At 49.3% G+C, this 27,613-nt stretch overlaps 1 protein-coding gene and 1 long non-coding RNA gene across 5 annotated transcripts in view; both read left to right on the top strand.

Annotated features, from left to right (window-relative positions):
- The window catches only part of LOC309665386, a 33,652-nt gene extending 23,392 nt beyond the window's left edge, over positions 1-10,260 (top strand). For 3 of the 4 annotated variants that reach the window (XR_014266378.1, XR_014266379.1, XR_014266380.1), the window contains 2 exons: positions 2,262-2,387; positions 2,841-4,423. This is a non-coding gene — a long non-coding RNA (uncharacterized lncRNA). Of the gene's footprint in view, positions 1-2,261; positions 2,388-2,840; positions 4,424-5,448 lie in introns of those variants that run through there. The other variant, XR_014266377.1, reaches the window with a different exon arrangement.
- ADCY1 (adenylate cyclase 1) overlaps positions 1-27,613 on the top strand; it is a gene marked incomplete at its 5' end in the record, with an annotated part of 434,017 nt that overhangs the window by 209,284 nt on the left and 197,120 nt on the right. The gene's annotated exons all lie outside the window — the stretch shown is intronic.

Raw genomic sequence — 27,613 nt, 5'->3', positions numbered from 1 at the left:
TCTCGGTACAGGTGAGAGGTTTCACGTGACCCAGGTGGCCCGCATGACTCACCTGTGACCTTACGTTCGGCTGCCGTAGGGGGGAAATGTGCAGGGCAGCTCTTGATTCTCTGGCTGGGACCAGCTTCTCCCCACGTCCCCTTGTTCGCTATTGAAAACTTAACATTAGGAGGAGGAATGGGCACCTCTGAACGCCTGCCCCTTCCCAGAGGTTGGGGGCTCAGGCTGATTTCGTCCCTGGTGAGGCTCCACCTCTCCCCCAGGCACCCGGCTGTCTGGCCCGTCAGGTTCACACGAGGGAGATCCTACCAGGACCCCCTGCCCCCCTCGACCCACAGAGGGTGTCAGGCAGCTTCCTGCCCCTTCTCCCGAGGGCGCTGCGCCCAGCCTGCCTCTCACTCCCCCGCGCCTGCAGCTCCTCCAGATTGGTCGTCGTCCTTCTCTTCCAGGGTGCACATCGGGGCATCGGGCAAGGCCTGCTCTTTGGATCGAGGGGCACTGATTACGGGGAGCTCACAGTCTCTCTCTCTTCCCTTTCCATTTTTCAGAGAAAGACTCCAGCAACATGGAAGTGTAGAGTGGGATGTGCCTGTTCGCCTGACTTGCCCTGCCCTGCCTTGCCCTGCCCTGCCCTGCCCCCTCCGGTCCCCACCTGTCCTCACCTGTTCTCACCTGTTCTCACCTGTCCCTACCCGCCCTCACCTGTGCTCACATGTCCTCACCAGCCCTCACCGGCTCCCTCTTTCTCCTCCCAGAGGTGGACGTGGCTATTGATTGGTGAGTGTCGCACAGGACCTCCCCACGCACCTCTGTGATGTGTAGAACTTAACCAGGATTTAACCAGGGTCATGATGCACCTGGGGCTGTGCAGCAGCTTGTTCCCTACAGCAGGTCCTCAGCTCTTTCTATGCCAGCACACATTACCTCTATTTCATCCTTTTAATGGCTGCGAGGATGACTTGATAATATTGAACTTCTCCCCTTTACTCAGGAAGGTAAGTGTTCCGTGACTCAACAGTATGCAGTGGATTGAGGGTGTGAAGCTTTTAATCAGCTAACCATCAATGTGACTGGTGTTGGAAATCAACAAAAAGTATCTGTTGTGTGCTGAGCTTCCCAAGTGAACTTTTCCTTCCCTTCTGACTAAGCTTTTTCTTCTTTTTTTAAATTTAATTTTTATTTTATATTGGTGTATAGTTGATTTATAACATTGTGTTAATTTCAGGTGTGCAGCAAAGTGATTCGGTTATACATATACATATATTCATTCTTTTTCAGATTCTTTTCCCATATAGGTTGTTACAGAAATGCCTCACCTTTTTCTGATAAAAGTCCGATTGTGAGGAAAACTCAATGCTCTTTAGAAGAAGAATCTCACTAACTTAGCAGTGTCCAGGTAACCATTTTGGAAATTTAGTTGCAGGGAGATGAGGCTATAAGGTGTTCTGTGTTTTGCTTTTCTCCTCCCTTTGTGTACCTTTCCCCCATGCGTGGAGCTCTCCTCACTTTCCCAAGGGCTTTGCAGGAAGGGACCCCACGCATCTTGGAGGAGCTTCTCAAGTCAGTACAGAGTCTTTCAACTCGGAGCCTGTGTGCCGTGTGACACAGCAGATCAGGCTGTTAAATCTGAGGGGACCGTAAATAGTGCAAAGCTGTATCAGTGGTTAACATTCAGGCTTTATCTGCCTGTCCTCATCCTATGCATGACACAAAATATTTTATTTCATTGAGGACCTGGAGCTCCCATGGCTCGGATGGAGAAGGTTTCTGAAAGCTTCGCCCACATTGACCAGAAGGATCGCCGTGACTGAGTGGTTATAACCTCCAGTCACTGCAGGTGACTTGTCTGTGCAGGTGTTTGCCACCTCCTGGGACCTAGCGGTCTTGTGCTGCCTTCCTGGGCCATCAGAGGAGAGGCATCAGATGCCCCACTGAGGGGCAAGGAGGCGCCTTATTAAATAAGCCAGATGGGTGGAAGTTTTCTCACGTGACAGTTTTCTTGGGCATCTTCCCGCAAACGTCTGAAGTGTCCCAATCCACAGAGGAAACTTCCTCTCTTAAAACCCTGCTGTTTTTGTGGCAGCGGTGTATTGTCCATTGCTTACTGCTTTGTTTCTGAAGTTGACGTGGCCTCGTACTGTTCCAGGGATTGACAGTGAGGCCACCAACCCCCACCCCGGGAAGGCATTCTCAGAGCTTAGCACTGCTGTTTAGAAACCATACAGCGTGAGTCGATTCCCAGGTGCTGTGTTCATTTTCAGATCGGTTTTCGCAGCAGGAGAAGGTGTGGGTTGGAGCCCCTGGCCTTTCGGAGTTGTTTTTGGAATGGAAAATGACCTGAGGGCAGTTCCCTTTAAGCCAGAGGCCTTGTATCAATCACCAAACAGGTACCTGACATTTATTGAGTGTCAAGGGTGCCAGGTGCCAAGACAGGGGCTGAGCACAGAGTGGTGGAGAGAGGCCCACCTCCTGAAGAGTCATGGGCTTTGGGGACCTGATTTCAGGGCTGGGAGGTGAGAAGTACAGGGGAGGCCTCTGTGGCTGCTGGTGCCTGGGGCTCGGGGCAGGCTGCCCAGACCAGGCGCTGTTTGGGTGTGGCTTTGACGGTAACTAGGAGTTTGCAAGGAGGAGAGGTGGAGAGAGCAGAGGTGCAGGAAGCCCCGAGAGGCCACATGTTTGGGACGGGGGAGAATTCTGTGAGGTCGAGGAGGCAAGTCTGGGGGCACTTTGGGACCAGACGGTGGGTGGTCCCCTCTGTGGCCTGCACTGCATGTGACCCTCATTTTCATACCCTGCTGCCATGAATTTTTGTATTATTGTCTTTTGTTTCATTTTGGCAGGACATGTTGATGGACTTCTAAAAATGGACAGGACTGTTATTCTAGCCCCTTGTGGTAAAAGCCTGAGGGCCTGACTGCTGCTGCCCTCTCAGGCTTCTTCCTCGGGGCCAGTTCTGTTCCTGTTTCCAGAGCTGCAGACCCTCTGCAGAAGCTTCATAAGCCAGGATGACACTCCTGCCACCTCGGAATGTACCAGAAGGGCTAACGGGTTTGGGCGGCTGTGTGCATTTCTCATCCCGCTCAGAAGGGGAAACGTTGGGCGTGGACCGCAAGACCTCTGTGGGTGTGAAACACTCTGGTCTCAGGCAGGGAACTAGCTGAGACCCACTGATGATTTGGGAGCTGACATTAGATAGAAGTAGCCCCGAGTGCCCAATGACAATAGCGGTGACCCTGGGGGGTCTGCCACGTCCCTCTCCTTTGCCTTCTAGGCTCGAAACTCGCCTCCCTTCCTCTATTCTGTTTGCTTTGCTTTTTATTTCACTTCCCTCATCCTGTTTCTCTTATTTCTGAGAAAATATTCTGGGTCACCTCTCATTTAAATTCACTGACAGCTGTGTACCCACAGAGCCTGCACTACTGTTGAAGTCATCTTCCCGGGTACCCGGGCTCCTGTCCCCTGCTCTCAGGTTCCTTAGGACTTCTGGGGGTTCCACAGTGTCCTCTCACAGAAAAGCAGCCCTTTTATTTTGAGGGGCTGCCTCTCCCCATGTCTAGAAGCATGGTTTTTGGTGGAGGCTGCACTTACATCCCTCAGTCAGATGCCACAAGTCAAATGGGTCCTTCCAGAAATGGATGTGTGACCCACCCCGGCCAGCAGGAGCGCTTCCCGGGGGATTTTTCTATGTGGAGCTGGCAGGGAAGACAGGTGTCCTCTGTGGTCTTAAAGCCGCAGGTTGTAGACCTGGAGAGGCTTCCAGCCTCGTGGAAGAGGGTGAAAGACTCCCTCTGTAATGGAGCAGGACCCTATGGGGCCATCTCAGGACAGACCCCCCCCCCCCATGTCTTCCACCTGCTTCTTGTCTGTAGAAAAACTTTATCAGGGGATAAATTTAATCAGAGAAGTGAAGAAGTGCAGACACAAAGGAAAATAGTCAAACAAGACAAAATAATGATAGTTTAGCCATTAAACAAAGTCAAGGACCTTTAGCTCCTCCTGAAGGGCTATGGATAATATTCTGAGCTATATCCTTTGAGATATTTTGCAGATACTGAAGCCCCCATCAGGTGGAAAAAGTAAACTACATGATCACCAGACTGTAGCCATGACATAAGCTGTTCCACCTTGCACAATACCAAGAACTGGCCTCAAGGAAATGGGAACAAACGGACCCTGGCATTGAAGGTTAAATGTACTTAAAACCATCAATATGGCATCGATCAGACCATTGCATGACTAACATCAAGGTGATTTTTGGAGTTGTTCTGTACGTGGCCACTCCCCAGCCTCTGCACCCCCGAAACTCCCCTTTAAAAGTTCTTGCCCCTGATCAACAGTGAGGAGTTGGTTCTTTGGGACATGAGTCCAGCTTCTCCCCAGGATTGCCGGCTTCCTCGATAAAGCTATCTTTCTTTTTACCCAACACTTGTCTCTCAGTATTGGCTTTTGAGCAGCGGGCAGCCGAACCTGAGTTCGGTAACACTTCCCTGAGAGAATGATCCATCACAAACAAGGAGAGAAAGAAACAGAAATAGAGGCCCGACCACATTTACGCCTGAGGCCCATTCCCTTCCTCCTGGTCCCTTCACTGTGTCCTCTGTCCTCACCCGCCCCTCCCCTGCTCCCTCTGACTTGTGGATCCTCTGAGCTGCCGTGCCCTTCACGGGATTTCTCTGGAAGTGATGTGGCATCTGGACTCTCATGGTCAGTGGGGCACAGCATCCTGGGACCACGGCACCGCCCTCACTTCCGGACACCCCAGGCCCTCTCCCAGCATCTGAGGCAGCATCTCGGCCCTTCCCAGCTCTCTTCAGAGAGGCCGGCTGCCCTAGGGAGGCCCCCTACTCACTCTGAATCATGAACTCCCAGCGATTCCTTTAAAGCACTCACCCCGTTCCGTACTTGCCTTTTGATTTGCTCTCTGCCCCACGAGGAGGTCAGTGCTGTGAGAGCCCACCTGTCCGGGACCCACTGGCTACTGGTCCCCCAGGGTGGGCACAGAAGAAGCTGCCGAATGAACACGAGTGTGGGATGGGTGGGTCCCCCTGGATCCGGCTGTCCCTGAAGTGACTGGGCTCTGACCCTCCCAGCGCCTTCTCGTGTGTCCCCCTAGAGCTCCAGAAGCTGTCTCTTTTTCATCATGCCCACATTTCACTGCCCCAAAGGGCAGGTTAAATGTAGTAAAATTGGGGGCACTGACCTGGAACTGGGAACAGAGGGACACATGGCATCTGGGCCCAGGAGGTGTTCAGAGCTGGGCTGGGCCTGGGACCTCGAAGCTGAGTCTTCCACAGGTCCCAGGCCAAAGGCCCAGTTTTAGGAAAAGCCCTCTGGACGCTTGATTTGTGTCCCTCCTGCCCCCGACACACCTGCTCTCTGATTTATCAACTTCAGCCTCATCTGTAACCTTCCCAATGGAGGATATCACCTTTGTCTCTTCCTGTGCAGTTGGACCAGTAGGCTGGACACTGAGAGCCCGAGGAAGTCCATCCCCTTGGACCAGCCCTGGATGTGGAGGACCTCAGTGGAAGGACGGTGACAGCACGCAGCTGGGGACACCCGGCGAGCAGAGTAGAGGGCTTTGCAGCTGGGCTGTGGGGCGGGGGGTCACAGCACCCGCCTAGGACAGTACAAGTCCTTGATGCAGGGAGTGGGCTTCAGCAGACCAACGTGGGTGGTAGTCATTGGATAGTGGGGCCCCAAGGAGCCGTGGGGGCAGGTGAGGGTGTCGACACTTTGCGTTTGGTCACAAGGTCCCCGGGTGTGGGGTGAGACTCGTGGAGGAGGAGACTGGGGTGCTGCTGGGGCCTCCGTCAACGTCTGCAAGAGAACTGGGGGGGGGTGGGACACCCAGGCCAAGGTCATTCCCTGAGGAGGGAACCTAGAGCTGATTCAGAGGAGAGACCCAGGATGAGGACATGAGGAGGGGTGAACAAGAGGAAGGAACTCAGTTACTTTCTGAAACTTCCCCTCTGGCTCTGCCCAACTCCTGCAGTCTCACCTTCTCCATTCAGGAAAGAGCACAGGTCCGAAGGCAGGGCTCCAGGCAGGAGGGCCCCACATGCCTTGAGACACGGCTGCAGCACCTGTGGTCCTGGGCTCCCCGACCCCAGCAGCTCACTAACCTCACAGAGGCCTGAGCTGTGCACAGAATGTTCTCGAATGCCCCCTCTCCCCCGCATACCCTGGGGAGGTGGGCACAGAGCTCAAATGCTCACAGTCTACCTTAAAAGTGTGTGCATACTTTTTATTCTACCCAGTAATATGTCTTTTTATGTAAGGTGAATGTCATGCTTTAGACTATTTACTATGAAGGAAATGTAATGCTGCAGTGTCTTGTCTAACCTGGGCTGCAGCATCTCGAGGTGGGTTCTGTTATTATCATCAGGGAGACCCGGAGGAGTTAGGAGCCTATTGTCACACTGTACGTCCCAGAACCAAACCTCGGGTCTCAACCAGGTGGGAATAAAAACAGCCAGCAGTTCCTGAGGGCCAGGGCCTGCGGTGCCCGTGGCATGGTGCCCTGTGTCCTGAAAGGGGAATTGCAAAACACATGGGGACTGCACCCCATGCCTAGTATCAACAGGCACCCCTGTCCTGGGTTCCCTTAACAGGTGGTGCCCTAAAACCCTGTGCTGTGGGCTGAATATTTCTATCCCCCAAATCCATGTGTTGAAGCCCTAACCCCAATGGGATGGTATTTGGATGTGGGGCCTTTGGGAGGTGATGAGGGTCAGATGAGGTTGTGAGGTTGGGGCCCCCATGATCAGATTAGTGTCCTTCTAAGAAGAGACACCAGAAAGCTTGCTCCTCTCTCTCCCACTTTCCCGCTCTCCCCTCTGCCACGTGAGGGCAGAGTGTGAAGACGGCTGTCTGCAAACCAAGAAGGGGGTTCTAACCAGAACCCAACCATGCTAGCACCCTGATCTCAGACTTCCCACCTTCAAAACCCTGAGCAATCAATGCTGAGGCCGCCCACCCTGCGGGACTTAGTTCTGGGGCCCAAGCTCTCTAAGACACCCTGGTTCTCTGCCTGCACATGTGCAGAACCCTCTTGTCACCACCTGGCCTGCACTGTCGGTTGTGATCAATGTGGGGGGGGGCCCAAAGGGGCTGGGGGCAACCTGGAGGTGACCTTTGGATAAGTCCCTTCTCCCCGAGTTCTGATGGGGCATCAATTCTGCCTGGGGAGCCAGGAGCCAGAAATTAAATCTGGAGCCCAGTGTGCCTGGGCAGAGCTTGCCATCTTCCTTCAGGAAAGGACGGCGAATTTCTGCAGATTTCCAGGACCTCCTCTGTGCTGACAGGAGGGAACCTCAGCTGTCCCTCTGGAGCCCTGATGACATGTGCGTGGGGAGGGCACGGTGTGAGCTGTGGGTCACATGGGGCCTCAGGCTGACCACTAGGTGCCACTGCCCGGGGGGAAAGTGCTGGCTCTGTGGGCACCTTGTGCGGAGGCCGGAGATCCCAGAGCTTCCCGGCTACTCTAGAGACAGGGATCCGGGTCACACGGCTACGGCTGTCAGAGCCGAGGGTACTGGTCTCTCCCAGAAACAATGTGGTGCCTGGGATCCAGATTCACCACCTTCTGGCATCATCCAAGGGCTCCAAGCCTGCATTATGCATTCTCATTCTCAAAGTCATCCTTTGAAGTGGGCATTATCTCATTTATGGAGACAAAGAGGCTGACGCTCAGAGAGATTCAGTTCCATTTCTGCAGACACACAGCTAAGCGAGTGGATGGCAGAGCTGGGGTTCAGAGCTGTCGGGGCCCCCAGGACCTGCCTTTCTCCTTGGTGCCTGACTCCCCTTTCGCAGGAGGGGTCCTTCTCCTCAGGGACTGATGTTTTAGTCGGGGGGGTGGTGGTGATGGTCGGCCACCATAGAACATTGGTGTGAAAACTCTGTCCCAAATCGAGTGTGACACACAGGGACCACAGCACCAAAAGGTCCCCACCCTGCAGGAGGGTTACCGAGTCCAAGCTCGCTCTGCTCACAGGTTACTCAAAATAACCATCTTATCGGGGTTTGGATGCCACTTTCTCTTATAGCACAGAGATGGGGAGGAGATGAGGAAGTAAAGTAAAAAGGCCATTAAGTCTTGCAAATATCCCCTAGGATTGGCCAGCCTCGGGGAGGGGATGTGTTAATTTCTTTTTTCTTGCAGCCATCCACAGGTAGACAGGGTCCGGATGTTTGCCTGAACAAAGGCACTTTGGTTTAACATTCAGGCAGAGGGGCGGGGTTCCCTGAGGCAGGCCATTATGTAGAGACAGGATCCTTTTCGTGAACAAAAGCAGCAGAAAGCGAAGGTTAAAGTGAAAGAAACAGATCCAGCATGTAGTCAGATTTGGCTCTTCCCTGTTACAGGAGGGCCCACACCCCCGCCGGGGCACTGAGCTTCCAAGGGCCAGTGGGATGCACGGGCCTTGCCTCTAGACCCAGAATAAAGCAGAGAGGCAGTCCATTGCCACCTGTACTTCCCGCAGGTGCTGAGACCCCGAGGGCCCGGCCAAGAGGCCCACAGCTCAGAGGGGCACAGAAGTGCTGGGCTGTGCCCCAGGCCCTCCGGGGCCAGGCCGCCTCCTCCCTGCCCTGGGTCTCCCCTCTCACTGCCTCGCTCTCTGCTACCAGACATCTTCAGAGGCTGGGTTTGGATGAGGCCCATGGGGGAGGGAAGTGTGAGCCCTTTGGTGGTGAGGGGGCAGCATTCAGGCCCTTGTCAGGGCTTATGAACATTGGAGGAAGTGTAAAGTGAGATTGGCGACGAGGAATCTGAAAAACTGAGGTTCATCTCAAGACACCTCTGGGGCTCCCCACTCGCCCCGTCTCCCTCTTCTCCTGGACCACCAGTGTGGAGTGCAGCACCCACCAGAGCCCAGCAGGACCGGGCACTGGGGATGCCCAGAGAGCTCTGTGAGGGGCGCCCAGCCTCAGAGCGCCAGGCTCCATGGGTGCCCCAGGAAAGTGTTCCGAGTAGGCAGGCCCGGTGGCCATGACCCCACCATCTCCCATGGGAGGCTCGGGCTGGGGATCTGTTGGGCACCCGTGGCTGTGTCCAGGTTCTGAGCCTGAATTTCCAGCATGTCTGAGTCTGGGCCTTGGGGGTGGGGTCGCAGAGAGCAGCATATTCCCAAAGGGGGCTTCCTGTTCCCAGGCGGAGGCTGGAGACAGGCTGGGGGCACGGGGGGCTGGGGGCAGGGTTCGCAGAAACTCAATGCCCCGGGGTCTGGACCGCAGCACCAGCTGTTCCTCATTCCATTGTGTGAGGAGCTTAATAACACAGGGTAATTCAGCCCAGGGGCAGGTGCAGCAGATGCTGGCAGGGTAGGGGAGGCCCCGTAGGAGCATGATGTCATCGGGCTCCCAGGTGGATGGGGTTTCAGGAGGGCTCATGCAGCCACATTTAACTGATGAGAATTAAGGTCCCGGGAGGGGAAGTGCGGAGCTGATGTCATGGACATGCACGGGGCGTGGGAATCACTCTCAGGGACCTTGAAGCAGCTCTGAGCCTCAGTCCCTTGTCTCCAGCCACCTCCCTGTCCTGCCAACATCACTCACCCCCAAACACCCGGTGCTTCCCGTGACCCCTGGGGCGGCCCAGTGTCCCTGGGCTCCCTCCTCGGGGCTGGTGGGGGGGGGGTGATATACACCGGTGCCCCTCCGGGTCATGGGACAATGGGAGCTGCCTGGAGAGTCTCTGAAGACACCTTGAGAAAGGGCATCGTCTGCTTTTCTGTGGTCACGGGCACGTAGAATTAAGACTAGGATGAAGAAGTTGCAAGGAGAGACATTGGCTCATCTAAAGAAAGCATTCCACCCCAAATAAGTGCTGTTCTGCCCTAATGGCAGCATCTCCCCACACTCCGGTGCCGTCTGGGAGAGATGGGTAGCTCTTGCCCATGGTGGGACTCAAGCCTTGGGCGGGTAGACAGCCAGATAGCCCCAAAGAGCCCTTCTGACTGCAAAATGCTGGGTGCTGTGCTGGTGTTCACCTTCCCTCCTGCCACAACAGTCAGCTCTTCCGGGACAGTAATAACGAACGAGGCTCTGAGGCTGTACCTCGTGTACTTTGTGTCGACGCCTTACTTTAGCCTCACAGCAACCTTCAAGGTAGATCTGTTGGCCCCATTGTATAAGGATTAAGGACTATCCAAGGTCACCGCTGTGAAATAGCTGGGATTGAAGCCTAAATCTAAGCCCCTGAAGCCTCTACTCTTTCTGCGTCCATCTCAGCCCCCACCTTTGCCCAGCTGACCCGGTACCAATGGACAGTCTGGCTCAGGACCCTGGAGAGTGATGCAGGCGCGTGCCGGGCTCCACTGGGGGGGGGGGCGGGGGGTGCTGGAGGTACCGAGGTTCAAGACCTGAGGGCTTCTCTCTGCCCCTTGATAGCTCCCTGAGGTCTTGCGGCTCCTTCTCAACACCTGGGCTCCCGGAGAGAACTTTCCTGACCAACGGCTAAAGCAGCCTCTCCCCTCCCCTTCTAAAGCTGCCGCCCCGCCCTGCCCCGGTCTCCAAAGCACCCAGAACACAGGCTCCAGGGAGCAGGGTCTGGCTCACTCAGTTCCGGGACATGGACCAGCACAGAGTAAGCACTCAATGCTTGTTTGCTGAATGAACTGCAGGAAGGAGGCAGGAAGAAGGAGAAGGCCCTGTATCCTCAACCAATTTGCTTTCTAATGTGGGTGGAGTGGAGAGATGCAATGACCAAACCAAAATGGCCAAGGTGACTTTAGGTTGTGATAAATGAAGGCAGAGTGATAGAGAGGACGGGAGGGCCTGTCGGAAGAATGGCACTCGATTTAAGACTGAACAATGTGAGGGGTCAGCCGTGGAAAGAACAAAGGAAGGCACTGAAGGCAGGACAAGAGCTTGTGCAAAGGCCCTGAGGCAGGAAACAACTCAGCAGGTTCAAATACAGAGCCGAGGTGAGTTCACTTGGAAGGAGATGCACCCAGGGAGGATGGAGGAGCCTGGGTGGGCCCCTCACGTCCTCTAGGGCCCCCTGAGTCACTGGCCTGGGGCTGTCAGGCTCTGCAGGTGCTCCTAGAGAGAAGCCGGGACACACACACATACCTGGTCCACAAGGGCCCATCGGAGGATCTGGGCAGTTGATCCTCACAATTGGTCTGTGAAAGAACCACCCCAAAATGCAGGCATTCAGCTGGGTCCATTTTCAGTACATGTATTTCACAGCTTTTACATGTTCCTTCCTGACATTATGAATCTCGATTTCATGAAACCAAGAAGATTCATCAGGAAAACAGAACTATGCTGGCTGAAACGCTGTTGTCATGTTGAGTCATTAGCCGTTGCTAAAAAAAAAAAAAAAAAAAAAAAAAAGAAGAATCCCCCTACCTCTTTGCTAACTGTTTTACAAGAAAGGAGTCTATGAAGTATATTTTTTGAAAACAACTAGTGACCATGACCTTGGGAAAAGCAAGCAATGAGGAGGCCTCCCCTCCCCAGGCTGGGGGTGTGTGTCTCTGAGCTGTTACCCGAAAGCCCCCTGTTTCACGTGTGAGTTGTTCTTGATTGATTGACAAAGATAAGCCCAGTCACACCCTTTGATAGGAACTCAGGGATTCAGTCCCATCAGCTTCACACAGCCCCAAGGCTCATGTGTCTAAATTATGGGAATTTGGATTTCGCCTTGGCTGTCCACCACCACCAATCAGGAAATCTCTGAAAAGGAAACCACACAGACTCCAGCTGTCCAGGTGTCATTTGCCAGGAATGGCTCCAGGGAGATTTTATTTACAAAAGAGTGACTGGCGCTGCAGTGTAAGTCCTTGACCGGCAGTCTGCAGCTGTCCAGTGTGGCTGGGGCGGGGTGGGGGTGGGGGTGGTCCAACACCGTGCCGGCTGAGCCAGACCTGGCGGAACCCGCCCATGAGGGGGAAGCAGGTCAGGGACCAAATGGGGCTGTGGTGAGGAGGTGGGGCTTCAGAGCAGCTGCCCTGTTCACAGGCTGCTGGCCATGCGCTGGGGGATCAGACCAGAGCATCACGGCCTGTCCACACGGCACAGCCTACTTCTTTGAGCCTCGTTTTCGCATTGGAAGAAGGGATGGCGTATAGAAGCTGCTTCTTCATTTATTTCAGCTACACCTGCCTCTGCTCCGGCCAGGCCCTGGGGCAGCGCGGTTAGAGGCAGCCCTGGTCTCCACCTAGTAACCCTCACAGTGGGCCTCCTGCTGGCTCTCCTCCCCCGCAGGGCAGGTGACCTTCCTCCCCCATCCTTCCATGTAATAAACGGACAGATACCGTCCCGCCCAGGACTGGCCTTCTTGGTGCCTCAGGGCTCCTGCGCTCCTGGCCTCAGGGGCAGAGGTCCCAGGAGAAGTTCTAAGAATAGCATCCTTTCCCGGACTGTTACTTCCAAAGTCAGACCTGACTTTGCAATACTAAATAAATATTAACAAAGCTGATGCTGTCTTTCCTGCTAAAACTTCAACCTTTTCTAAAATCTATGTTAATAGCATCCCAAACCTTTCCCCTGCAGGAAGGCCCTTCTTTGGAATACTTGCTAAAAAGCTGGTCTCTCATAAAATAAACTCTGAAGAACTTAGGAAGTCCAATGCAGTCTGGGAAAAATCATAATCCGGTAAGAAAATCTTAAAAAATGTTTTTCTTAGTTTCTTGAGTAATGGAGTTTAGACTTTACAGAGAGCCAAATTTAATATCTGTTGCTATTTCATATTATTTAACCAAAAAATCTGCCCTCCCTATTAAGGATGATTTGCATATTCAAAGAGTTTTCTGCTTTCAGGAAAAATAACAGACAAACAGTGCCATCTTGATTAGGTGATTATTTTGCTTTAAGTCCTGAGGGCTCCCGATGCCGTTTGGAAGAAATCCCAGGCCCTGAACAAAGCTCTCACCATTCAGTCTTGCCTTTCACCACCCCTGTCCACCCCCCTCCACCCAGAACCTTCTCCCCTGAAAGACGGCTATCTCCTCCGTGGGACCCTGGTGACCTCAGGTGTCCACGCAGGCCATGGGGCAAGGCTGGAGCTATGGCTGGACACAAGTCTTTTCAGAACATCTTGTGGTCCTCCCAGACCCCGGGATCAATTGTGAGGGGCTGCCATCTCTCAGTCGCTTCACTGGATCAAGAAGGCTATCACAAGTGTTTTCTCGTTTGCCTCCTGGATTTTGAGGATGTGTGAGGCCTTCTACTCGCCTCCCTTTAGATGACAGAACTGCTTCTCTGTCGCGTGCCAAGGTATCTCATCACTCACTGCCTTGTCTGTCCTCTGGCCCCCTCGTCTCAGCACCACCTTGCACAAGGACCTGGGGAGCTGGCCCCTTTTGCTGCTCTTCCTCCCCCCCATCCTTGCACATAATAAGCTGCTCTGGCACCAGCCAGAGGGTGGCATGAAGCCAGCTGCACAGCTGAAAGGCCAGAAGGATCCCTAAGCCAGCATAGAGGCGGAGTCTGGGCAGCAGAAAGAGGGCCACGCCATCACAGAGCTGGAGGGTGGGCCTGCACGCCCGGACGCCTTAAACAAGGACCTCTGGTTTCCCATCACATGGCCCGGGTTCTGGAAAACACTGGGGTGACCCTCAGGGCAGAGGGACCGGCTAGGCAGAGCAAGGGTCGGGGGAAGGCTGCTCAGGGCTGGCTGAGGGCAGGAGGCGCAGCTGTGGAGGTGAGACGGCCCCCAAGCGTGGCACTGTCCCCTCAGTCCCAGGGCACTTGGAGCCTGAGCTCTTGGCAGGGACGCTGGCGGGCCCTGGGGTGACCTCCCGTCGGCCGTGCGGACGTGCATCTTCCCGGCACTGTGCGGGGTTGTGAGGGAAGGGCTGGGGCTGCAGAGGTGGGTTGCGGGTAGGGGGGCTTGGGATACACGCATCAGCCCTCACTGGTCAGCAGGTGTAAACCCTGAACCCTTCCCAGGCGTTTCGGAAACGAGCCTCCCAGAGTCAAAGGATCAAGTTAAAAGCAGGAGTGGCCACACGCGTGCGCCCCTGAGTGGAGCTGTTCTTGGTGTGAAAGCCCTGTTTTCCCCTCTCCCCACTCCATGGCTGGGCCCGAACCTGGAGGAGCAGCCCTGACAGGCCTTGTGCTCAAGTGCCCTGTCCAAACTGCGTCCAAACAGGGTCTCAGGAGCTCTCGGACCGGCAGAAGAGGAAGCTTGCTTTTTACTCTTGTAAAATTCTGCAGGTTGAAACAGGGCATGTGTAAGGCTCGAAACTTCGCTAAGGTCAGGAGTTTTTGACAGTGGGTCCTTGGCCGATAGGCATCACTGAGGTCCCCTGGGCCAGGCGAGAGCAGGTGTGTTTACTTTTGATTTTAGGGGCATGCAGGCCACTTGAGTTTCTTCAAACCCAGAAGGCACGTAGGCCCCTTGGGGTCCTTTCTGGTTTAGAAACTTTGAGCTGATGGAGCTTGGAGTCTGGGTTGAAACCAGAGAAGAAGTTGGCAAAACGAAGGTTGGAGAGAGAAAGACCAAAGCCTGGTTGAGTTTGGTTCCCTGGATCCAGCAGCTCCTGAAGTCCACACCTCAGCGTGAAGCAGTAACTCTTCTTTGTCATTTTGTGTAAGCCGGTTTGAGTTGAATTTGTGCTACTTGGAGCTGAAAGGGTCCTGAGGAATCTAACTACTCCTGAGAAAGATCACAGAACGGTGGGTGCATCCCTCCCCAGGGGCCCACACTGGGAGACAGTTTGTGACAGGGGAATGGAGAGGGCAGTGTTTTCTGGAGTCCAATCAAGGTGAACAGGGTGTATCCTTAGGAAAAGACCAAATGCCACAGCTAGCCAGGCTCATAAAGGCCCTTGAAGGCAAGGAATACCAGCTTTTATCCGTGGGTTTGCATCACAACTAAAGTCGCTGTTCTGTCGTCACAGCAGAAGGGGGGTTGTCCCCCAGAAAGCCAGGGTGGAGGAGACAGAGTACCAGCATCTATTGGCCACCGTGGCGCTGCCAGGAGAGGAAGCTCTGATTCCAGGTGGTTCACCGGCTCCTGCTGGCAGGAAGCTCCCCACAAGGGGCCCTTTAACACGTCCCAGATCAACGTGGAAAATCTTTGAGAATGTGCAGGCCACTTATTCTAACAGTGACTTTCTAAGCCGTGCCTTGGCTAATTTGGGGATGAGGAGGATGGAGACCTTACCAGACAATAAACAGGAGAGTGCTCCTGTTAACCTTGAAACTTGACAGATCCATGCTCTTGAGTGTGTTCTCCTCCGGAGCACGTGCCTTGGTCACTGACCTGGGCTCACCGTCTGCGGGCATGCGGATCTGTCAGCTTTTGGGGAGCTTGGTTGGCGGGAGCCTAGAAGGGCTTATCCCCTTGTGTAGCCTGAGGAAAGCCAGGTTTATGGACCCGAAAACAGAGGCACAGACCTTGCAACAAATGCTTTTCATTGCAGTTTAAGTTCCCAAATAATGTAACCAATGTAATCTTTTTTTAAAAAAACTTTTTATTTTATATTGTACTACAGTTTATTAATAATCTTGTGTTAGTTTCACGTGTACAGCAGAGTGATTCAGTTATACATGTATCTATGAGTCGTTACAGAATATTGAGCAGAGTTCCCCTGTGCTATTCAGTAGGTCCTTGTTCGTTATCCATTTTAAATAGAGCGGCCTGTACAGCAAGTGCATAGCAAGTTGCCACCAGTTTCTGATTTCATACTTAGTAAAAAATTCATAAAATATGTTTGATTGGTAAAGAACTGAGGTTGAACACGCCAGTGGACCTCCATGAGAGAGGTAACCGGGGGTGAGAGGGCCAGTGGGAGAGGAGGGGACTGAACTCAGGGACACGAGCAGAAGGGAACAAGCAATAGGGCAAAACAATGCAGCGTGGGAGGAGCAGTGAGACCCGCAGCCAGCCTCTCAGAGCTTTAGGAGTCTGGGCCTCACAGGCAGCAACCCAGAGGCTCGGCTTTCGTTCATTTCCAGACCTAGGCCGCTCCGGCTCCCTGCAAACGCTGCTTCCAGCCTCTGCTTTGAGAAACGGTATCACATCTTGCAAAGTTTCTCTCTCTTTTAAAAATTTATTGGAGTAGAGTTGATTTACAATGTTGTGTTAGTTTCAGGTATACAGCAAAGTGATTTAGTTATACATCTATCTATCTATCTATCTATCTATCTATCTATCTATCTATCTATCTATCTATCATCTATCATCTATCTATTCTTTTTCAGATTCTTTTCCATTATGGTTTATTTATTTATTTATTTAATTTAACATCTTTATTGGAGTATAATTGCTTTACAATGGTGGGTTAGTTTCTGCTGTATAACAAAGTGAATCAGCTATACATATACATATATCCCCATATCTCCTCCCTCTTGCGTCTCCCTCCCTCCCACCCTCCCTATCCCACCCCTCTTGGTGGTCACAAAGCACCGAGCTGATCTCCCTGTGCTATGCAGCTGCTTCCCACTAGCTATCTGTTTTACATTTGTCCATTATGGTTTATTATAAGATATTGAGTCAAGTTCCCTGTGCTGTACAGTAGGCCCTTGTTGGTTATCTATTTTATGTATAGCAGTGTGTGTATGTTAATCCCAAACTCCTAATTTATCCCTCCCCCCACTTTTCCCTTTGGTAACCGTAAGTGGGTTTTCTATGTCTGTGAGTCCATTTCTGTTTGAAATTTCTCTTTCTTAACTCAGTTCATGTGTAACTGAGGCCCCGTCAGCCAAATGATTGCGATGTGTAAGGGCATTCCTAGCAGAAAGAAGCAGAAGTGAGGAGGGGAGAGCAGACACCTGGAGGCTCAGCTCCAAGCAGACACATGCTAACACAGCCCTGGGCACGCCAGGCCCGCAGGCCCCTGACCTGCGGCAGGTGGGAGCTTGTCAGCGTTCTGAGGAATACCTCTGTCTGATGACTGTCCGCTTGAAAGTATCACTCGGGCCGCTGTGTTGAGAATGGACGTTGGAGGATAAGGTCGGGCTGAGGGAGATGAGTGAGAAGGCTGCCGCGGTCATCCCAGCATGGGGCGAGGGTGGAGCTGATGGTGAGGAATTACAGAGAGGCGCCCAGAGCCGGCATCATGGTCATCCGAGGTGCAACACTGCCCGTCGAGGGCTCTAGAGGAGAGACCGGGCGTCGGCTGTGGGCACGTGGAGTTTGAGATGTAGATTAGACACGTACGTGGGTGGAGGCGCTGCAAGGGAATACAAGAGTCTGACCTCTGTGTGGAACCATCTCTCTCCTGCCTTCTCTGTCTCTCGCCTGCAGAGAACTGTCGATGAAAACATTAATCAATAGTCAACCTAAGAAAGAAATGGAAAATTTTATTTGAGCCAACCTGAGGATTATAACCTGGGAGAAGGTCTCTCAGGGAGCTTTGCGGACTGTTCCAAAGAGGTAAAGGGGGAGGCCAGTATAGATGTGATTTTGAAGAAGGGATACATGCAATCAAGCACACATCTTGGTAGAAGGTTACTGCTATTCTCGAGAAACAGGTATCTTAGATAATGGTTTCAGAGCTTTTCTGAGTATGGGAAGATGCAAGAAACTGGGTTGATAAAATTTCTCCTTAAAATATCTAACTATCTGACGACCGGTTCTGCCAGTTTTCTTAGTGTACGAAGTGCCTCATCCTTTGCCCCAGATTCCTTTCAGGGTGTATTGTAGGTCAGCGACTTCAGTGGCTAATGACTTGATTCTTGTAGAACTGGATGGTGGGCACTATTCTTTGTTTTATGATCCCTTCCCTTTCGATCTTAGTTAGGATCAAGGTTTTGGAGGCATTTTGTGACCGAGTTGTCCCGTGGTGCTAGGAATGCTCGTTCCCAGGTCAGGCGAGGATTTCATTGATAGGCCACTCAATGTGCTATTACTGGACTAGCCCTGTTAACAGTAACCAAAAGTCTCTTGACAGCCTGTCTTACTAGTCTGTTGTGGTCCAGGAAACGGTCCCCTCTTGTTGCTTCTCCCCATATCTGGACTTGTTACATTATTACAGTCGCTGATCTTATAGAACTACATATTTGATCAATTGTTTCAAGTCGCCTAATCATCTTTGATTTTATCTGAGACTCAGTCACGCATTTGGTAATGCAAGAAACCCTAATCTTATAAAATAGCAGAATACAGGTAATATAGCTAGTAACATTAATATGTCATAAGTATTTAAGCTAAGAACTTCCATTACGTGCTGCCCAGTATCTCCCCAGGTCGTCTAACCAGTCTGTTCTGCACCAGTTGCTATCTTTAAGGGAAATGGTACATTGGCATTGCACATAGAGTTCATCAAAGATGTCTGCACGTACAAGATGAGTGGTGGGTCACTGTGACCCTTTACAGGATTGAGAAAGGAATGTTGTCTCCTAAGGAGTTACAGGGCTATGAGAAAATTGAAGAAAATGAAGAAAAGTTGATCTTTATGGTTGACCAGATATCTGCCATTGGGAGGTTGGGTCAATGCATCATGCAGATACACAATGAACACTAGAGGAGAAGGAGGCGGCCTCAATGGGCAGAGAAAAACTTTATGTTTACATTTTCTTGTCCTTCCTTAAAAATATGACTTTTTATTTCATCAAAACTGACTCAGATCTTCAGTGACCCATTAGGCTCTGGGCAGACCCCCTAGTGTAGCACTTTTATTGAGATGTAATTCCTGTGCCCACATACCTTGTAGTTACACATTTAAATTGGACATTCAATGGTTTTTTAGTACAGTCACAGAGTTATGCAACCATCATGACCATCTAATTTTACAACATTTTTGTCACCCCCCCCCCCCAAAAAAAACCAGTACCCATTACCAGACAGTCTCCATTCTTCAGTGTGGTACTTCTAAATATTGATTATTCCTATTTTTTAAGTCTGTCTGTAAGCCCTTTAATGATAAAGAACCCCATGGTATTTGTTTTTGTATTCCAAGCCTATCAGAATCATTCCAAAATAGCTTTTGTATGAATGAGCCGTACTTTTAAACAGAAAGGATTTTAAAAAATATGACCCAAGGATTGTTCATCTTTAAGAAAGGATGACCCTTTTGCATTTTTGTGCTATTTATATGGCTGCTGCAGTATTTTTCATATCTACTTGAGAAACTGGTGGGAGGCTATGGAGATAAGTGATGATTGCTTTTTTCTTTTTTGGCTGTATTTCTCTAGCATCTGTTGTAAACAAAACAGAGAAAAGAGCTTTTCTAAAACCGGTGCGACTATCTCAGATTCAAGGAAGCCAATGATAGAAAAATGTAATATCAAAGTTCAGATTATTATAAATACATGGCATAAATCACATCTGCTCATTAAACTTAATTCCAAGGAATAATAACCAAAGCAAAGAGATGTTGAAAAGTCTCTTGGGAGAAATAAAGTAGTTGATATATTCTTGGTTTTAACTGTTGTATGTCATGAGGATGCTCTCTTATTTTGGCCAAGCGTGGAGGGACCCAGACTACACTTTGGAGCTGGAGGACACTACCATGGAAACCTCTTCCAACACGTCCATTTCAGAATTAAGAACTAGATAGTGGTACCCTGGGACATCCAGCAGGTTAGTGGCAGGGCTCACCCAAAGCAGGGAGCCATAATCTATTAGTTCAAACCAGTAGGAATTAGGTACCAACTAGGACTGTGGGGTAGACCACTCATTTTCAAACATTATTTTAAGGCAAAGGAACGTTTTGTCAAATAAAGTCTTATGTGGACCAACAGTAAGAAACGATTAGGGCAGAATTGTTCTGATGGGGCCTGGGGGCTGTCTAGCTGCCCTGGTACAGTTGTGCCAATTTGATTTAGTGAGTCCTGAGAACATCCTGTGAACATTCATCGCTCCCCTGTGCCCTCAATACGCTCCCTGGTTTGCTTGTTCCTCTTTCCTTCTCAACTGTGGAATCTCTGGACAGAATGATTCTATCTCTCATGAAACTGTTTGTCTCAATTTATGACCTCAGGAAAGATTAACTTAGCTCTCCTACCTGCCAGGTACTTTTCAAGGTGCTAGAGATACAGCCCTGAGAAAAACAGTTGTCTTATGCTCATGGAGCAAACATTCTACGGGGCAAGGGTGTGCGGAAGGATAATAGTTAAGTAAGGAAACAACTATGTGACACGAGGAGATAAGTGCTGTGGAGAAAATGCAGCGGAGGGAGGAGTAGAGGCAGTGCCAGGGCAGCTGGAGTGGCTAAATTTGCAGTTCGAGAAGGCACCTCTAATAAAGTGATGTTACACACATCCATAAAGAAGTGAGGGAGGAGCCATGCATATCAGGGAACTTAGGTGCAACGGCCCTGAGGCAGAAGCCTGTAAGGTGAATTAGAGGAGCCGCAATGAGGCCAGCATGGAAGAACACTGAAACAGAGTGAGTTAGGAGATGTGAGCAGAGCGGTCTCAGTGAGCCAGATTATGCAGACCTCTGCAGGCCATAGTACGGGTTTGGGACAGGGACACAGGAGCAGAGGAGTAACACAGACTCACTTGGCTTTTGAAAGGCTCACTCTAGCTGCTCTGTTGAGAACACATCATAGAAGACTGAGCATAGAAGCAGAGAGACCAGTCAGGAGGTTCCTGCAGGAACCCAGGTCAGTAATGGCATATCCATCCTTCCAGTTCATCAGGCCTCTCAGCTCCACAGTTTTCATGACCTAAATTCAAATCTATTACAAACAACCAGCTCCACCTTCTAAATAGTCCTGAACTCTGTCTGCTTCTCATCACCTCCTCTGCTCCTGGTCCAAGGTGCTCTCATGTCTGATCTCATCACTGCAATTGGCCTCCTGGCCTCACCCCTTCTGATAGTCTCCCATTGACACAGTAATCAGTGGATCCTTTAAAATGTAAGTCAGGGGAGTGATGTCATTGAAAATGGCAGATTAGGTCATTTCAAAACCCTGTTCCTCCTCTAAAGCAACAATTAAGCTGGAAAAAAACTATAGAAATTAACTTTTTCAAATCTGTAATCTAATAAAAACTTTACAACAGCCAGGGGAGTGTTTTACAAAGAAAGAAGATCCTAAATTTCAGCATGAGAGCACTGTGGCATTTTAACTTACCTGCCTACAACCTTCTACTTCCCAGCTTCAGGGTGGCTATGGGGATGTTGGTGTGTGTCCTTAGTGTGACTTGCTGGTTCCAGAGGAGGCAATATAGACCTTGGTCTCAAATACATATGGTTGTGTGTCTGTCAGGTTGCTCCCTGAGGGATTGGTCAGGAGCTTTTTTTCACTTGCCTTGGAATTCTCAGGACTAAAGCGGCCTCTTGGATGGCATTTATGAAAAACATTTAAAGCCAAATATACAAGCAGCAGCTGCCTGAGGCAAAGGATAGCAGATGGACAAACAGCTGACAGACTGAAAAGCTTAGGAAGAGGTTGGATAAAGGATATAAATGAGGGAATAAGGCTTTGAAAAGCTTTCACATATACTAGAGAGTATAGGAGGCCACAAATATGCCCAGGGCTGGATGTATGCTCAGAAAAGATTGGAGAAGGCCCTAAATTTCATCTCTGGCTGATCTTTAGGCTCTGCTCAAGCAGGAAATGAATGCTAAGGCAGAGTTGTAAATGACAAAAGCATTGAAGCACTGCCCAAACACATAGCCATCTGCAAAGACTGGGAGAGTATTTTATTATGTTGGCTTCAGGCATTTAAGGAAATCTCTGTTAAATCACTAGCTGACCACTAAATGAACAGAGGCGAGGCTTTAGGGACCACCGTGACAAAGAACAGTCTTTACAGAAAGAGTTTAGAAGAGTCACTAAATAAACAACTACAACCCACAAAAATCAGCAAAGAACAAACCCTAAGGAGAAGGGGATTATGATTTCCAGAGTTACCACATTATAATATTTTAAATGCCCAGATATTAACAAAAAGTTGCAATCTATGCAAAGAAACAAGAATGTATAACCCACTCACAGGAAAAAGCAAAAAGAAGAGAAATTTTCCCTGAGGAAGCTCAGGTATTGGATTTACTATTAAAAGACTTTAGATCAATGATCTTAAATCTACTCAATGAGCTAAAGGGAACCATAGACCAAGAACTAAAGAAAACCAGGAAAATGATGTCTAAACAAATAGAGAATATTGCCAAAGAGACAGAAAATATAAAAATAAACCAAATAGAAATTCTGGAGTGGAAAAGTACAAAATTGGAAATGAAAAATTCACTCGAGGGGTTCAACAGCAGATTTAAGCAGAAAGAAGAAAGTATCAACAAACTTGAAGATAGCTCAATTTAGATTATCCAGTCTGAAGAGCAGAAAGGAAAAAGAATGAAGAAAAATGAACAGACCCTAACAGACCTGTGAAACACCATCAACTGTACTAACATATGCATAATGGGAGTCCTAGAAGAAGAGGAGGGACAAAAAGAGGCAAAAAAAAAAAAAATTTAAAGAAATATGGCCCCAAAGTTGATGAAATGTGTGAATTTACCCCTCCAAGAATTTAAATGGACTCCCAGCAGGATAAATACAAAGAGATCTGCACCATGGCACATTATAGTCAGACTTTCAAAAGACAAGGAAAAGAGAGAATGAAAACAACAAGTGAGAAGCCACTTGTCATGTTCATGTACTAGGGATCTCAAATAAGAATAACAGCCAAGTTTTCCTCAGTAAGAGTGGAAGTCAGAAGGAGTTGGGACGACATACTTAAAGTACTGAAAGAAATAACTGTTAATTGAGAATTCTATGTCTGGCAAAACTCTCCTTCAATAATGAAAAAGAAATTTAGACATTCCCATATAAACAAATGCTGAGGACGTTCATTGCAAGTGGGCCTGTCCTACAAGAAATGCTAAAAGGATTCCTTCAGACTGAAGTAAAGAGACACTAGACAGTAACTCAAAGCCATAAGAAAAAATAAAGAATACCAGTAAAAGTATCTACAGAGGTAAATATGAAACCTAGTATGACTGTATTTCTGGTCTATAATTCCTCTTTCTTTTTTTTATACAATTTAAAATTCAGATGCATAAGACAATATAAATTTATGTTAATGGACACTCAATGAATAAAGATATGTGTGTGTGTGTGTGTGTGTGTGTGTGTGTGTGTGTGTGTGACAATAACAACATTAAGGGATGGATGGGACCATAAAGTAGTAGAGTTTCTTTTTTAAGCAATTGAAGCTAAGTTGATATTATTCGATCTATGTTGTTAATATTTAAGATGTTAATTGTAATCTCCAGATTATGAATTAGGAAACAACTAAAGAAAGATTTAGCTAAGGAAATAATAAAAAAACTATTAAGAAAGGAAAATGAGAGTGGAATAAAAATGGTACACTAGAAAAAAATCAATTAAAGACAAAACAAGGTAGTAATGGAAGAACTGAAAAACAAAAAAGATATAAAACATAGAATATAAATAACAAAATGGTAGAAGCAAGCTTTTAATAATAATTATTTAATGTAAATGGATTAAGATACCCAATTAAAAGGCAGAGATTTGAAGCTCGTATTGAACAAAAAGCATGATCCAACTATATGCTGTCTACAAGAGACTCACTTTAGGTACAAAAACACAAAAATGCTGAAAATAAAAGGATGGCTAAGACATTCCATGCAAATGCTAACCAAAAGATAAAATGAAGGGGAGAAGGGCATGTGATGATGGAAGCAGAGAGGAGTGATGTGAACAGTTGCCAAGGAATGCTGCCACCTCTAGAAGTGAAGGAAGTAAGGACAGATTCTCCCCTGGAGGCTCTTGAAGAAACTAGCCATGCTGACACCATGATTTACCCCCTAAGGACACATTTTGGACTCTTGCCCTTTAGAACCATAAGAGAATAAATTTGTGTTGACTTAAGTCACTAAATTTGTGATAATTTTTTTACAGCAGCAATTGGAACCCAATACATAATCTCAGTGAAAGCAGAGGTTTTTGTCTCTCTTTTTTCTCCCTTCTCTACAAAAGTTTCAGGACTTAGAATAGTCTTCAATAAATGTTTGTTGAGTGAAAGAAGTGAAGCCAGATGTTATGGACCAGATTTAGGTAGGTTGGCTAAGTGCTATGAGGAGAACAAGTGGCAGTTCTGTTGGCCTTGCTTCTGCTTGCATGGGGAAGCTCTATCATAGGTCAAGAATGAAGGTGAAGGGGTTGGGGTGCTTTTGAAGGGAAAAGAGAAGGTGTATCTGTGGGAGGTGTTGGACTAGGTACTTGTCATTAATATAGCATAAATTGAGATCGTCAGCATAGTTTTATGCTTTTCTCCAGTTAGGGCCGTCGGGCAGCCTGGAGTTGGCAGAGCCACGTTTAATCAGACTTGGAATTTTTCTAGGGTAATGTGATAGAGGCAGAGTGGACAAAGGAGTGGGGATGATTGCAAGGAAGTTATCATAATGACGAATCCTGCCATCTAAGCTGGGTCCGGAGGAAATGAGGACGTGGAGTGAAATGCTGCCCAGATCCATGGATTGGAATTCATAATGGATCTCAAGGTCTTGTTGGAAAATTGGTACTAGAGGAAGGGTGCTCCAATGGTAGAAGGGGATGGAAGGGTGTCATGTTTGAAACTGAGTAGACTGAGGAGCTGCGGTCATCAACAATGTCAAGGTACGGGGGTGGCTATGGGGGTGGTGAGGCTGGGCAGAGGATCAACTCTTTGGAGAAGAGGAAGTAAAGGAAGGGAAAGTCAGGCACCAAAGGGATCTCTCTTGTGGGTATTAAAAAGAGATTGGAGAGATCACAGTGATCCAGATGCTAAAACTACCAGGCAGTGCAGGGGAAGGACCGGTCTAGAGATGACTGCAGAAAGGAGAGTAATGGATGACAATCGTTCATTAACAAGAACATGACTGAATGTGCCATGTGCCAGGCACTTAGTTATAGGTTCTGACGGGAGGTTGTAGGGAGGAGGGCTGTAGAATGATCTGGAAAAGTCAGTGAACAGGGAGGATTCCTACCCTACCTCCAGGCCCACTGAGTTGGGGATTGTGGAGAAAACAGCAAACTGCTGTGAAGGATGCAGGGGCAGCAGAGTAAGTCCAGGGTTAGTTGGAACAAACCCATGAAGAAGGACATTGAACAAGAGGTCAAGTATTTCTGATGAAAGGTAGGTGTCTCAGTTTTCACCTGAATGTCCAGGCTGCCCATCCCGGCCTCTGTACACCCTTTTATGGACTGAATGTTTGTACCCCCCTAACATTTATATGTTGAAACCCTAATCCAACGTGATGGTTTAGGAGGTGGGGCCTTTGGGAGGGGATTGGGGTTAATGATGTCATGAGAGGATGGGACCCCCATTATGGGATTAGTGTCCTCATTGGAAGAGACACTAGAATTTTCTCTCCCTCTCACTCTTCCATGTGGGATGGCGTCTACGTGCCAGGAAGAGAGCTCTCACCTGGAACAGAATTGATATCCCGATCTTGGACTTCCAGCCTCCAGAACTGTGATGAAATAAATGTCTTGTTTAAGCCTTCAACCTGTGGTACTTTGTTACAGTAGGCAGAGCTGACGAAGACATACCCCTCCTCAGCACCCGAGCCAGGGAGACTGGCACACAGGCTCTGGGGCTGGAGAGACTTGGGCTCACCTGCACTTAATCATCTACCTTGCTCTGTGGTTTGTGGTCAGGAACTGCCCCTGTGACAGCCACACCAGGGTCAGAAAGCCCACCTCACACCACATCTGCTCCTTGTCCCATGTGTCTTTTCCATCTTGGTGTCCAGCGCCACCGGCTGTCCCGGTGTTCAGACAGCAGCCCAAGCATGGACGTGGCTGCTCCCCTCCCCATGGCCAGGAGCCTTGAGGACCACATCATGCCATAGTCCAACTTGCCTCTCATGCTCCTTGGCCTACATGCTATAAACACTTATAAGGCTGTGAAATGGGCTGAATTGAGGCCCCCCCCCCCAAATTCGTATATTGATGTCCTAAACCCCAGGGTCTCATAACATGACTGTATTTGGAGATAGAGCCTTTAAAGATATGATTAAGGTCATATGGCTGGACCCTAATCCAATAGGACTGGTGTCCTTATAAGAAGAGGAGATCAGGGCACAGTCACACTCAGAGGGAAGAAGATGTGAGGACACAGGGAGAAGACAACCGTCTACAAGCCAGGGAGAGAGGCCTCAGGGGAAACCAGCCCTGCCGGACACATTGATCTCGGACTCCCAGCCTCTAGGATTGTGAGACAATAAATATCTGCTGTTTAAGCTGCCCCATCTGTGGAGTTTTGTCACAGTGGCCCCAGCAGACTACTGCTGGCCGTTGTCTCTCTGGACCTTCACCTGCACATCTTCCCAGGATGGCCTTTCCCTGATCTCTACGAGGACAACTCCTACTCATTTTCCAGGACTTCACTCAGGCATTCTGAGAGGTTCAGGAAGCTTCTCTACAACACCCAGGTAGGCTATCCTCCAGGGAGCCCCCAGCTCCCTGGCGACCCTCCCCAGGGCTCCCCACATCGTGGTCCAGACTCCTCCTGGACCACAGATTCCTTGGGCGTCCAGTTGTCTCTGTGCCGTCAGTGCCCAGTGTGGTGTCTGGGGTGGACTGGGGAAAGTGATCAGTGGACTTGTGTGCAGTGCGGGAACACACGTGTCGCAGCGGCAAACCAAGGGGGAAATGGAATCAATAATTATCACAGAAAGCACAATAGTCTATTTGAGTCAGATGCAGCCATGATGGGAGTGCTGCCCTGGCCTTTTGATCTGAATCAACTAGTAATTGCCTTGATGGTCTAGTTCACTTCGTATCCTTGACATGACTATGACTTCAGTCAAAGATAAACAGATCCATCTTTAGGGGAGATTTATTTGAACCTAGAGGCAAGGAGAGATACATTCTCCTGTTTTTGATGCCCATCAAAATGTCTTATTGATTTTGTTTTCAGAAAGCAAGGATGACATCATACCCTCTTGTTATTTATGATTTCCAAGGGGTTCATGGAATTTTTTTTTTAACCAGAACAGCTTTTTCATTATAATACAACTTTTGGGGGAAAAAGCATTCCCTGGCCTGTGTTTCATTTTAAAACTAAAAAGGCGAAAATAGATTATAAAAGCTAAATGCCACCAATGTCCACAGGAAGCTTTTGAACCCCATTCCCTGCCTGCTGGGTGCAGACCCTTGTTACACCAGTGCCTGCAGAGCCTGGGTGCTGCCCGGCCCCATCCCACCTGGTCTTGGAGGCACCTTCTTGAGCGCCAGGGTTACTGGGCTGGGCTGGGCTGTAGCCCTTTGTGAGCTTCCAGCTCCATGATGTTGTAAAACAGCCTAGCTTTTAAGTCTTGGGCTCCACTTGGAGTTTGTATATAGAAGGAATTTGGAAGAAAGAATCACATAAAACCATGTTTATCCAGCCCTACACTTCTCTTGTTGTTGTTTTTTTTGGCTTAACAAAAGGAGTTTATTTGTCTTACATATGAAAAAGTTCAAGGGTTGGTTCAACAACCCAACGATGTCATAAAAGTCCAGATTATTTCTATCTTTTCACTCTTCCACCCTTATTATTTCCATGATATCTTCTCTCAAAGCCTCATAGCGGTCATCAACAATGTCAAGGTACGGGGGTGGCTATGCGGGTGGTGAGGCTGCACAGAGGATCAACTCTTTGGAGAAGAGGAAGTAAAGGAAGGGAAAGTCAGGCACCAAAAGGATGTCTCTTGTGGGTATTAAAAAGAGGTTGGAGAGATCACGGTGACCCAGGTGCTAAAACTACCAAGCAG

Source organism: Balaenoptera physalus (genome assembly GCF_965194825.1).
Source record: "Balaenoptera physalus genome assembly, chromosome: 8".
In the NCBI taxonomy this organism is placed as follows: Eukaryota; Metazoa; Chordata; class Mammalia; order Artiodactyla; family Balaenopteridae; genus Balaenoptera; species Balaenoptera physalus.
The sequence above is the reverse complement of the archived record's forward strand: the minus strand, read 5'-3'. Positions and strand labels throughout refer to the sequence as shown.